This window comes from Taudactylus pleione, unplaced genomic scaffold, assembly GCF_031769625.1.
Source record: "Taudactylus pleione unplaced genomic scaffold, aTauple2 ptg000016l, whole genome shotgun sequence".
Lineage (NCBI taxonomy): Eukaryota > Metazoa > Chordata > Amphibia > Anura > Myobatrachidae > Taudactylus > Taudactylus pleione.
This window is the reverse complement of record NW_028284418.1, coordinates 39,103,663-39,116,409: the sequence shown is the minus strand read 5'-3', so window position 1 is coordinate 39,116,409 and position 12,747 is coordinate 39,103,663. Positions and strand designations below refer to the sequence as shown.

Genomic DNA, 12,747 nt, shown 5'->3' with positions numbered 1-12,747 from the left:
ATACTCACCATGGATAGGGATTTGGAGATGATGGTAAAAAGATTGAGGTCAGCTGGTGAAGATCGGATAATCTACAAAAAAGATTAGTACATAGTCACTTCAAAAGGCAAGAAAGTTATAAAACAAATATAAAAGGATGCCACAAATGTGGAAATTGTACTACCTGCAAATACATAATACCAAAAAATAAAACAACTGACAGATTTGGCAGGGATATAGAGATAAAAGATTTTATCAATTGCAAAACAATAGGAGTGATCTATTGTTTTTTTTGTCCATGTGGCCTGAATTATATTGGCATGACTAAAAGACAAATGAGACAAAGAATTTCTGAGCATATACGAAATATAAAAAATGCCAGAACAGATGCCACCAAATTCAGGCCACTTACAAGTGTAGCCAGACACTTTTTGAAAAAGCATGATAGTGATCCGAACCATATGGTATGGAAAGGATAAAATTAGGAATCAGGGGAGGGGACATCAACAAAGAATTGTTGAGAAAAGAATCAAGGATGATATTCTTGATGAACAGTGTGGACCCTCATGGATTAAACGAACATAATCAATTTGGAGCCTTTTTGTAGACCAATGAAGAAGTTTACAATAACCTCATTAACATCCCTTGCCTTTAAATAGAGAACCATAAGGCATGACTATTATAGATATTGAAGAACGGATTCCCCACTTAACACTATAAAATACCATCTATAAATCAAGGATCTTAGGAGAGATATTCACATGAGATTTAGATCAAAATATGAGGAGTGTATTGTATTTATAAAGTATACTGCTTATATTGGACATACGTATATTTTGTAATATTAAGATATTCTTATGTAGGAACACAGTAGTTTCTTGCACTAAACACATTCTTTCTTTATATATTATATACACAAAAAGAACACTAACACATTCTAACACTATCACTAATATTAATTATTAAACTTAAGCACCTTATTATTCATCACCACTATAGTAGGGCAACATCACAGGATACATTATTGATTTTTGCCCCATTCCACTTATTAATTTTGATATAGAGAAATAATAAGACAGTAAATATTAATATTTTTTCACAAATAAATATATTTTTTCACCTAATTTTATTGCATTTATATGGTTTATGGTTTTTTGTTCTTTGTTTTTTGTTCTTTTCACCATGATTTATACACTTAACACACTATTAATCCTACATTGAAAGTAACAATAATTTATATATTAGGAATGGGATAATCAATATTGGTATTATAATACATATTAATATTGTAATGTATCTCATGCGGTTGAATATCTATATGGTCTATGAGTGGACTCCATATGATATAATATAATACTATGAGTATTATTGTCACATATGTTTATTTTATTTTATCCTTATCTAATTATAAGCCTAATACATGCTACTAACATATATTTGGATTGTCTAGCATTTTAAATAAGGGTCAAATATTGCTACAGGAACTGTTATAGTGTTAGTAGCATTAGGTATATTACTGTAATATCAATTTGAGACATATGTATCAAATAGGATGTTTATCCATTTATTTATGTATTTACTATCCATCTATTTATGTATATTATATCTACATGGATCCTTATAGTGTAGATAGGATAACCGTGTAATTATTTACATGATTGTCCTTCTTATGGGGACAAAAATAAAATAATAAAAAATAAAAAATATTTAATAAAAATATTTAATATTTATAAACTAACAAATAATAAATGAGGCGAATATACTCTTCTTAACACCATATAAGCCACTAAATAGTTAATAAGCCAAAAGGTTAGGAATGTATGATATACCATATTTATTATTTATTTTATTCCTAAATAATGTTAACAAGTCCCATTTAAACATACTTATTACTAATGAGCACACCTGATTCATGACCATACCATGGAGTTGATAGAAGGACCAATTAGAGAGAACTATGGAGAAGAAAATTCAAACTGACCAATGAGATAGACCTTTATGGGATAAAAACACGACCCGACAGGCATTCTAGTTGCACTGCCTAGAGAAAGCAGCTATTGGCGAAACGCGCGTTTGCATACCACGCTGCGCCGGCTATAGCACTATCATATGCTAATACGTTAACAATACCAGCAATAGACATTATGTGAAATAGGGCTTACGGAGATTGTTTGTAATGGGAGGAATGTGTGACGCCGTCCTGTGACTGTAACAGACGGGCCACGATATTACAATAAGAAATCTATGTGTATATGAGTAGTGAACGGGATTTGGGATATGAGTCTATGCATTACAGCACAGACCTGATAAACCTCATAGAAACGCTACAGCATTACAGATAAAGAGCCAAACCATATTATATGAAGACTCTGTCTAAGAACAATAGCGATATATAGGAACTGTGAGGGAGCTCATGATTGAAGCATATCCGCAACTGTATCTTAATGTGATGTAATTTTGTTGCGTGTACAAAAGGCAACATATTAACAACTGAGTAATACTGACAGTGAGGATAAGATACAATACAATATATATTCAGCAAGATGTCCTGCCACTCTCAAGCAACATTTGACTAAAATTATTTCCTAATATAACATCATAGGAGTAATAAGGATATTGGGCCTGATTCAGACCCACTTGCGAGCGGCTGTCCGCTCGCAAGTGGGTTGATGTTGTGCACTGCGCATGCGCACGACGGCGGGAGCTCCATCGTGCGCATGCGCCAGACGCGACGAGCGAAGGACTTTCCTTCACTCGTTGTGTCTGATCAAAGGGGGCGTGCTGTCGATGTTGAACGCCTACCATCAGAAGCCGGCCCACTGACATCACTAGTGATGTCAGTGGGAGTTATTTTGGCTCAGATAGAGCCAAAATCACTCCGGGCCTTGCGGTTGAAAACCTCAACCGCAGGCTCCGGCTCGCAGTGGTGATGGTCACGTTGGTCAAGACCATCGCGGCCATCAAACTGCACGCTCATATAGGCTGTGGGTGGTGACCCACAGCTATACGAGCGTCCAGGAGGACGCTCCATAATTATGGAGGCCGGCCCTCATTCAGAGCGTGCACTCTACTCAGAGCGTACGGCTCTGAATGAGGGCCATTGTTTGCAAAGCAATATTATTTGTTTCTCCCTTCCCTCCACTCATAAGTATGACACTAATAACACACAATTCCCACGAAATAATCACCAGGTGTAACAATTTGTGAATCATATGGTATAATAATATTAATACTATTCATAAACTTGATTGAAGTGCACCATATAAGCCTCAGGTATTATAATATACGTTGAATAAACCGGCAGCAGGTGGCTTTTTAAATCACCTTATAATATTCTACATATATGTACACACTCTTTACTTATCTTTCTTTATTTTAATCATATTTCGCCTATATAATTTTGGACTCAATCATTGGAATTTTAAGTACATTTAATTAAAGGTTACATTTTAATATTGCTTCAGAGAACTGTTTAAATACTAGAATATTTTGACCCTATAAGTGCACCTGACAATATCTTGTCCTTTTTCTATGTTTGTTTGTTAATATAATACATCAGCTTACGCTATTAAAAGGATCATCTCAAAAAATGTTTCACTTTGAAAGCAGATAGGATTCTAAGTTCTGTCCTAGATAACCAACAGAGAGTTGTCTTTAGAAAGGCATCTAATCTTAAACATTTTTTAGCACCCAGTTTGTTCAAAAGACAACCGAAAGATCTAGATACAAGTACGATCTCCTGGCTACCCCCCAAACCACTTGGATTTTTCAAGTGCAATGGGACGAGATGTATTATTTGCAAATTTTCCAAGAATAAAGCGACAGAAGTGGTCTCCTTCTATAATAAGAAGAAATACAATATCACTAATTTTATGAATTGTAAATCTACATATATTATCTATGTCATTCAATGTAAGTGTGGCATATAATATGTAGGTAGGACGACTCGTCCCCTACATGTTAGATTTGCCGAACACAGACGTAATATTCTTAATGGCATTAAAACTCATAGTCTAGCCAGACATGTGGTTTATTGTTATAAAGGGGATCTAGAAGGTCTTTTGGTTACAGCCTTGGAACAAATTCCTAATACATCAAGAGGAGGAGATAGGTTTCTCAAGTTATGCAGATTAGAAGCCTTTTTTCAATTTTCCAATTCGAGACCTTGATGCCCTTTGGTTTACAGAGCTACGGTAGAATTAAATCATCTTTAATTTTAGCCAGATTCATTCTCTGTTCAGGTCAGATCCTGTCCGTTAGCGGACTAGATAGTGACACTTTGGGTCCCCACAGGTCTCAATCTGGTTCTTCTTAAGGCAGGACACCTCATTTTATCTTTTTCCTTCTCCCCCTCCTCCCCCCCCCCTCTTTTTCCATTTCATCCATCTCCCCTCCTGACATTTTAGGTTTCTACATATGGTTCATATCAGTATGTTTTCTTGGGTTGCAGACTACTGTGTCCATTATGTGTCATGCTCACGTCAGTGGCCAGTGTGTAGATGTGTGCATGTCCATTTTTGCCTGTGCACACATACATACTTTGGGCACCCATCTATTCATGTGTCAGTATGTGTTACATTAGTATAGAATTTTATAATTCAATCATTCATTACTGACAAATTAATTAGATCATTAATATCAATATTGTATATTATTATTATCATTATCAATATTACTATTATCATTATTAATTTATTATTTCATTTATATTCATTATCAGTTATTTATTTAGATATAATAATTAATACAACCACTATTCTGTTCCGTATTTTTTAGGATTGGATGTTTTTTTTTCAATTTATGTCAATGGATCAATATATTTAGGTATTTATTATTAATATTTATTATTATATAGTATGCATTATATGTTATATATTATGTTATATATAATTTTAATAATAATAGTTATCATCCATTTAATATATCCGGAATTAGTACTATATATATATATATATATCTGTCTGAACTAAGGACCACTATATTGGTTTTGTTTTTTTTTGTGTGAAAAAAACCATTATGATCGTCTGCCAATTAGGTGGTGATTATATTTACCTATGTGAAATCCTGTTTATTTGGGGGTCCAGTATATTGTAATGAATATGCTTGATAGAGAAATTATTAATTGATTTTTTTGAATTATAATTAATCTCTGTTAGATAATGTTTAGTTTCTTGTATTTATATCTCATCTATCCCAGTGAAAATACAAGCAGACAAGCTAATTGTTTTGAACTGTTTTATGTATTACCATATATGTAATCATCTATCAGTATAGTGTGTTTTAATACAATAGTTACCTCTGATGAAACAGCCTTCCTATTGGCCGAGAAACTCGTCAGGTGTTATCCTCTGTTTCCCGGACCAAGAGAGCACCTGATTGGCCCACATCCACTCTAGCTGATTCACACAGTGAACAGTGTGGCCTTCTTCCTCCTCTCCAGATGGCAGGATCTCCACACGCTATCCGGATCTGTTGAGAGGTAGGACAGTTACCACGCAGCTGTATCTGCCGGGATGCCGGCAAACAGCTTCACCTAATATACAGTAGGTGACAAGATCTTACTGCTACCTATTATTAATACAAGTTCCCTGGCTTTCCTTGGTTTATTGTTTGAATCCTCACTAACTGCACATTAGCTGGAGTTAGATATGCATGCAGACTATTCTCTTTTTACTAACCATCGGATTAATTTATGCTGGTTGAGCTGGATATAGATGTATGAAACGCTTTGCAGATAATTACATGCTTATTCATCAGCTGTGTATTGCATGCCGCTTTCTGCATACTGACTGATTGTTTTAATTATTCAAGGTGCCTACCAACAATGGTCTGGGATTAATTTCATTTATATTGTAATATATGGTTCTATTGAGAGTTTTATATTGTATGTCTTTTGATAGTGATCATTAGATTATTAAATTATTTACCTCTGTTCAGCGCTCTCCATTGTTGCTTTTTATTCATATGCCCATATAAATTTCAACACCATAGAATGGAATCCTCAAGAAGAAATAAAAGACAATAATACCTGGCTGATGTATTGTAACAACTGTTCCCTGTAAACCTTTGATTTACCATCCAATTTTAAAAATGCTGAATTCATCAATCTGCAAACCATAGAAACATCAATAAAGGAAGACATACAGAAGAATTGCTGTATAATTAATAATATGGAAGCTATTCGATAAAAAACAAATGGGAGCATCATGTTCTCTAATGGATTTACTGGGTAAGCATGTTGTTGTTAGGGAGTTTACAAAGCCCACAATACAAGGTATTCAAGTTTAAAACCTACATTCATTTGTATACCATTTCACCCTTTCATGATATGTAACAGTCATTACTAACAAATGTAACTCCAGAGTATGTAAAAGAAATATTGACACCACTGAACGGTACTGTAAGTACTTTACATGCTCTGCATACATTGTACTTTTGAATCTAGATTATTTTGCTTAGATATAAAAGTTTAGCTAGGACATATATTTAAAAATAAAAATCCTAAATGCATTTTTTAGATTTTTAATAAGAGGAAGAGTTTGAAGGAAGGATTAAAATGTAAAAAAAGATGTAAGTGAAAATAACCCTAATATGTACATATGTCCATGTGACAGAAAGGCAACGACTTTCAATGATAACTTGTATACCAAACTACACACTTTATTGCTCAATACACTGATTTTAAAAGCAGCAATGACTGCATGAAGTGTCTCCTCATTAGGGGCCTATTCAAGATCTCTGAAAACTGATGATGTTGACTCCCAAAGCCTTTATCCTTACTATGTGATGGAGGTAAAGGGTTGCAAAGAGGGATCTGCAAGGATCCCTCTGCCACCATAGCACTGCGGCCATTCTGAAGTCACACATGCACACTTCACCAATTAGCACCAGTATGTGTCACTGCTACTTCTGTGTCAGTGTTAATGATCATAGGGACAGCTGCTTTTTGGAGCAGTTGTCTCTGGACCATTAATTAAGTATCCACCACCACAACTCGTGGCAAGTTGGATACTTAGACATCGGGGGCCATCGGGCCCCTGTTAATGAATCAGACCCTTATACCCAAATACCACTTGGAAACTGCCCAATAACCACTCATAGGCTTAGAATCCCCATCTACTTAAAATGCTGGCAAATAAAATTCATATATAACAAAAGCAGATGTCAATTAATACAACCTGATGTCATTCATGATTTGAACTCTTTTCTGATCTCTTGGCAGAGATGCCATTTCTTTTTTTCTATTTTCAGTTAACCACAATATTTTCCCCACTTCAAACATGGACCCACTCAGTGAATTAGTGGTACCATGGCTATAAAACAGTGGTGGTCATCAAGCAGTCTGTGAGCCACTAGTGTCATGATGACCCTTCATCTGCAGCTCCCAGCCTGCTGTTCTCGATCTGACTTAGGGGTCTATTCATTATCACTTAATTTCTACAAAAGCAGGTGAAAAAGAACATATTCTCCTGCTTTTGTAGAAATTAAGTATTGGGCCATTCATCAAAAAGGTAAAGCAGGAGATATCACAGATATCACCTGCTTACCTTTCACTGCCGATGTGGCCTGCTATCCCCATATACTAGTACGAGGACAGAAATTCATCAAGCTCCGATGCACACACTCTGCTCCCGAGTTGCAAAGAGGGATCCCTCCGCCCCTGTCCGGCTCCTTCTGCTGGACGTCAGGGCTTTGTGCACCAGCGTGAACTCTAGGTCACGCAGGCCCACTAGCACTGCTGAGCCGACTCGGCAGTGCTAAGTTTCACTGCTCCAAAAGGAGTAGCGAAGCACTTCGGGGATACAGCTGATTTTCGGATCAGCTGTCTCCCCACCTGAGCAATGATGAATTGCTCCGGCACTCGCGTCGAGTTAGTATGTTATTTATTGGGGTCCACTCGGACCTTGATAATTAACAGAATGAATGGACCCCTTATTCTCTGTCTTGTTTCAATGCAGAGAAACCAGTTTCTGCATCACATGACCACCTCTGCACAGCGAATTGAGATCATGCAGCACAACCAATCAAAGATTGAGGAGGAGTACATCCTACACCACATGCTCTCCCTCTTTACTCTTTTGTATGTTTGGTTAGATGCTTATGGAGTAGGTGTGGGAAGCATGTGAGAAAATTGTGAGAGGTACATGGGGTGGGTGTGAGTGGCATGTAAGGGAGGTGGCATGTAATGGAGGTGTGAGTGGCATGAGTTGGAATTGTAGAGCAAGTGAACAGCACATAGTGCATTTAAGTGATGTGCGGGTACTGAGATCATTTTGTTTTCGATTTTGTGGCCTCTCAGCTTCAAGGACTTGGAAAATGGCAAATATAAAAGGCCAAATAGACAGAACAAGAAATAGACAAATTATTTTAGAAAAACCTGCTGCAGTATGCCAGATACCTACTGTAGGATTTAGGAGCTTTACATATCAGCAAGGCATTTTCCCAAATCATACAGTAACAGACACATATTAGTGGTTAAAGTAGAAAGAAAGAAAAATTATGTTCTGGGGTTGCTTGGTCAAAACACAGACCTTAATCCCATAGAAATTATTTCAAAATTGCTCAGCAATAGTTCCTAACCAATCTGATGGAACACAAGAAAACTTGCAGTGTTCAAGTGAACAAAGCTGGTAGACCTTTATTCATATAGATTCATAACTGAAACTAAAGGTGCTTCTTAAGAGTAAAAACAACATACAGTGTATAAATAATTTTGGTGTGTTTTGTTATGTATAAGAAAGTATCAAAATTCTTTAAATTTGTTGCTTTTATTTGAAATTACAGAACTTTTAATATTAATCAGTGCTAGAATTCGCATTAAATTCATTTTCATTCCAAGAAATGAAAAATCAAATAAATGACTTAAACCATATCATAACAGAGAAAAGCAGATATAAATAGACACACTACTACAGTATATCAAAGTTAAAGAAAATAAAACAACAGTACAGTATCTGGATACCAGGAATACAGTCAAAATGCCGACGGCCCGGGAAGCCGTCTCTGACTGACTAAATCCCGGCATCTAAATTCTGACGCGGAACTTAAGACAGGCATCTAAATTCCGACTCCTGTCTATATCCCGATGCTGGAATCTAGACAGGTGGCTTCCTGAATGAAGGTAAGCCTGGCAGTGTTAGCGCTTAGCCGGGGGGTTGGGGAGGTTAGGTTTAGGGACCCACGGGTAGAGTTAGGATTAAGCACCACCCTGGGAGGGTTAGGTTTAGGGTGCTGGGAGGGGGGGGTAGGTTTAGGCAACCCTGAGGGAAGGTTAGGGTTAGGCACCACCCTGGGAGGGTTAGGTTTAAGGTGTGGGGAGGGGGAGTTATGTTTATGAACCCCGGGGGGGAGGTTAGGGTTAGGCAACACTGGGGGGAGGTTAGGGTTAGGCACAACTAAGGGAGTGTTAGTGTTAGGGGGGAGAGGAGGGTTAGGGTAGTTACCAGCCCCAGTCGGGATCATCAGCGTTCGGGCTTGCGGCATCGGGATTTAGTCAGACTGCTTTCCGGTCATCGGCATTTCATACCCAACTCAAATAGTTATGCTAAATAGATAAAACAATCATATATAGTATATTTAAAAAAAAAAGTTGGTAAAGTTGCCATTAAAAAAGCATAGGCAGCACACATACTGTATAGAAGTTAATAGCAACTAATAGATCAATAAATTGGCTTTACCTAGCTATAATCTTATTTAATATTAAGGAACATCAAATCAATTACTTGTAAATAAATAGTAGACAGTGAATAAGTAGTGGAATGATTGTTAATCCTGGTGCTATACCTTACAGTTTTTAACAGCATTTTAAGTGGGCTGAGCCATTTAAAATAATCTGTGGATGGGTGAAATTATAACTTCCTTTATCCATTACATTTATGTCAGAGTTAACTATAGCATGTGTACTAATTACCTCTTATGTTTCACAGATATCCAGGTTCATTGAGTTTCTCCTCTTATTCTTTCCACATATGGTACATATATAACATAAAGTGTTTAAATGTGTTTCTAAGCATATACTGAAATTGTGCGTGTAAAAGAGCTGATGTGATTCTAAGAGCGAATTGCACATACAGGAACTGCTAATAATTCTGGTGATATGGAGCTCATGAGTTCATTTAAAGAATTTACTTGAGAAAAGTTAGTTATCAGTGATTAGTTGCCTTTTGTTGAGAAACATTGTGCAAGACTCCAGGCTTTGTAGAGCTTTGTTACCCTAAATAAATGTATTTGTGTATGCTGTGGTAGTACAGTATAAGGATTGTCAAAGGCTTCTGAAAGGAAGGAAGGAATGACTCCAATTCTGCTTTTTAGTAGCACGATCATTACTTCCCCATTTCACACTGCAGCAAAGAGGCAAGGAGTTTTCCATCAGACACATATGTAATTAGAATTTGTGCAAAAATAAATGAGTATTTATTAATAAGGATGTCACCATAAAGTCTAAGGTGGGGCATGTTGCTTAAGGGATTTCTCAGGTTGAGGTTTTGTGGATATGGCATAAAACACATTTAGAACACACATTTGTCACAATAACAGTGACACTTAATGGATATTGCTGGTTGCTTAATATTCAATTCCAAAATATTACTATGAGGTATAGCAGACTCATATCAGGTCTGCGAAATGTAAGGTATGGAAAGCATTTTTAATAATACTTTTATATTCTTAATTATACTACTGTGTGCATCAAAAAATAGTATATTAAAAAAATTACCACATCACATTTACCTATAAGGGGGTTACATACATTCTAAAGAAAAAACAAGAAGCTTAATTGTTTGACATATTTATTGTGAAATACGAAGAAGTGTAGATTATATCACTGTGTTTTTGCCTTAATTACATAATAAAATAACAATAAAATCAAATAATAATAGAAACAAATCATAATTATTTTAAAAATCATTAATATCTTGTTTTTTTTCTCTTCAAACTTTGTTTTGTCACTTTTCGCTTATAAGCTTTTTCTCTGTTGTCTCTGTGTATCATCCAGCAGTAGTCAACCATCATGCTGACGTCACAACGACCCTGGTATCTTCTTTCTACATCTTTGACGTCTTGGTGGAACCATTCACCCTGTTCTTCACTGTAGTGTATGTGTAGTGTGTACTGTGTGTATGTGGTAGTAGGCAGGGGTTTAAATGAGCCGGCACAGGGCAAAACTGTGTTGAATCTGTTGTAGTTGTTTCCATCTTCACCATCTCACCTTGTAGTTGTAGTGTGTGCAATGTTCCTTTAGGCAGTATGGGGTTTAGGCCCTTTGTAACTTTCAGATCCAGGCCCATGTGGACCTTAGTCTGGCACAGGGTGGGGGGAAGTTTTATGATGAGAACTGAATTGCAACGTTTTATACTGAAGACTGAATTAATTTAAGACAGTGTTTTATAATAAATATAGGCAGAATACATTTATTACTTTAAAGAATATGAAAAAAATGACATTCATAAATGCACGTTTTGCAGAAAAACATAGGGCCGGGCCTGATTCAGAGCCGGACGCAATTAGCGCTTGCTCGTCCTGAAAATAGGGGTGGATATTCAAATGAACCGTTTGCTGTTTGCGGTCTGTTCACGCCTCTAGGTCTGAACGAGCGAACAAAACTTGCGGTCATTTTTTGGGAAACTACGCCCCCTGGCCGCTCGCATACTACGTCATGTCCGCTATTTATTAGATGAATCGAGTACATCGACCAGGGTATGAACTGCTCGCTATTCTTGTGGTTGGTTTTTGCTACCACAATTTTGCGAGCAGTTCTGGCTATTAAATAACCCAGTGACATGGTCAATGACGCTGCTGTTTTAATTATGCACACCCATAAAACGCCTGTTTTGACCTTTAAGCACGCCTGCGTTCTGATTTCCACTCCCCGTTTTCAAGCACCTTCCCCTGTTACCACCCACATACGCCTCATTCTGTCACTCAAATTATCAGGCATTCGCTATTTTGCGAGCACATAAATTTCGACTGCACTGATTGGTTCGCGCATGCGTATAACGATCCGTACGCATGCGCAGTTGGCCAAACATCGCTCGGAGCGAACGAGCTGCCGCTTACGAGTGGCTCTGAATCAGGCCCATAATGTGATATGCAAAATCGGGAGTAATTTCAGTGTTCAGATGCCAAAAATCTATAAGTATCACATAAATTTGTTAAAAAAGCTGTTTCATCGCAGACCTGTGTTATCTTAATTAACCACTTAACTGACAATTTTTTTTCCAAAAACCGCTCAGAAATTTTTCGTTTTTTTTTATGACTGAATTAGATCAAGAACATCTTTTTAAAACGTATCCAACACAATTTTATTAAATTTAAAAAAAAAAACACTGTATAACATAAAAATTGCAATTTTGCCCGATGGATTCAACTATCTATAGAAACCATTGATTGTTTGAGGCCACAGCCACTGATGTTTACAAACCATCGATGGTCCCACACCCCTGCTGGACCCATCTGCACCCGCTGCTGGACTCCTCTGCACCCCGCCACGGATGCCGCTGGACCCCCGCACCCTGCCACTATTGTGATCACTGTTGCTGCGGAGCCGCAGCAGGAGGGTGTACTGCTGGCAGCCCGGATACATAGCAGCAGCGGTGGCTACCAGAGCCACGACTGCTGCTTCTTACTGAAGGAGATGGGGCCGGCTGCCCGATCACTGCTGGCCATGGTGATCGGGTCACAGCAGCAGCCACAGCTAAATGAGCCTTGGTTGCTGCTTTTATGGAAGTGTGCCGGGAGGGGGTGCCGCTGGTGCCCGATCTCTGTGGCCAG

The 12,747-nt window shown here is 37.4% G+C and overlaps 1 protein-coding gene across 3 annotated transcripts in view; it reads right to left on the bottom strand.

Annotated features, from left to right (window-relative positions):
• Positions 1-12,747, bottom strand: part of LOC148541952 (uncharacterized) — a 131,091-nt gene that overhangs the window by 18,304 nt on the left and 100,040 nt on the right. For 2 of the 3 annotated variants that reach the window (XR_015878494.1, XR_015878495.1), the window contains 2 exons: positions 5,276-5,448; positions 9-71 (listed from right to left, as the gene is read on the bottom strand). The exons of the other annotated variant lie outside the window; for it this stretch is intronic. The gene's annotated coding sequence lies outside the window, so the exon portion shown is untranslated. The remainder of the gene's footprint in view (positions 1-8; positions 72-5,275; positions 5,449-12,747) is intronic. 3 annotated transcript variants of the gene reach the window in all.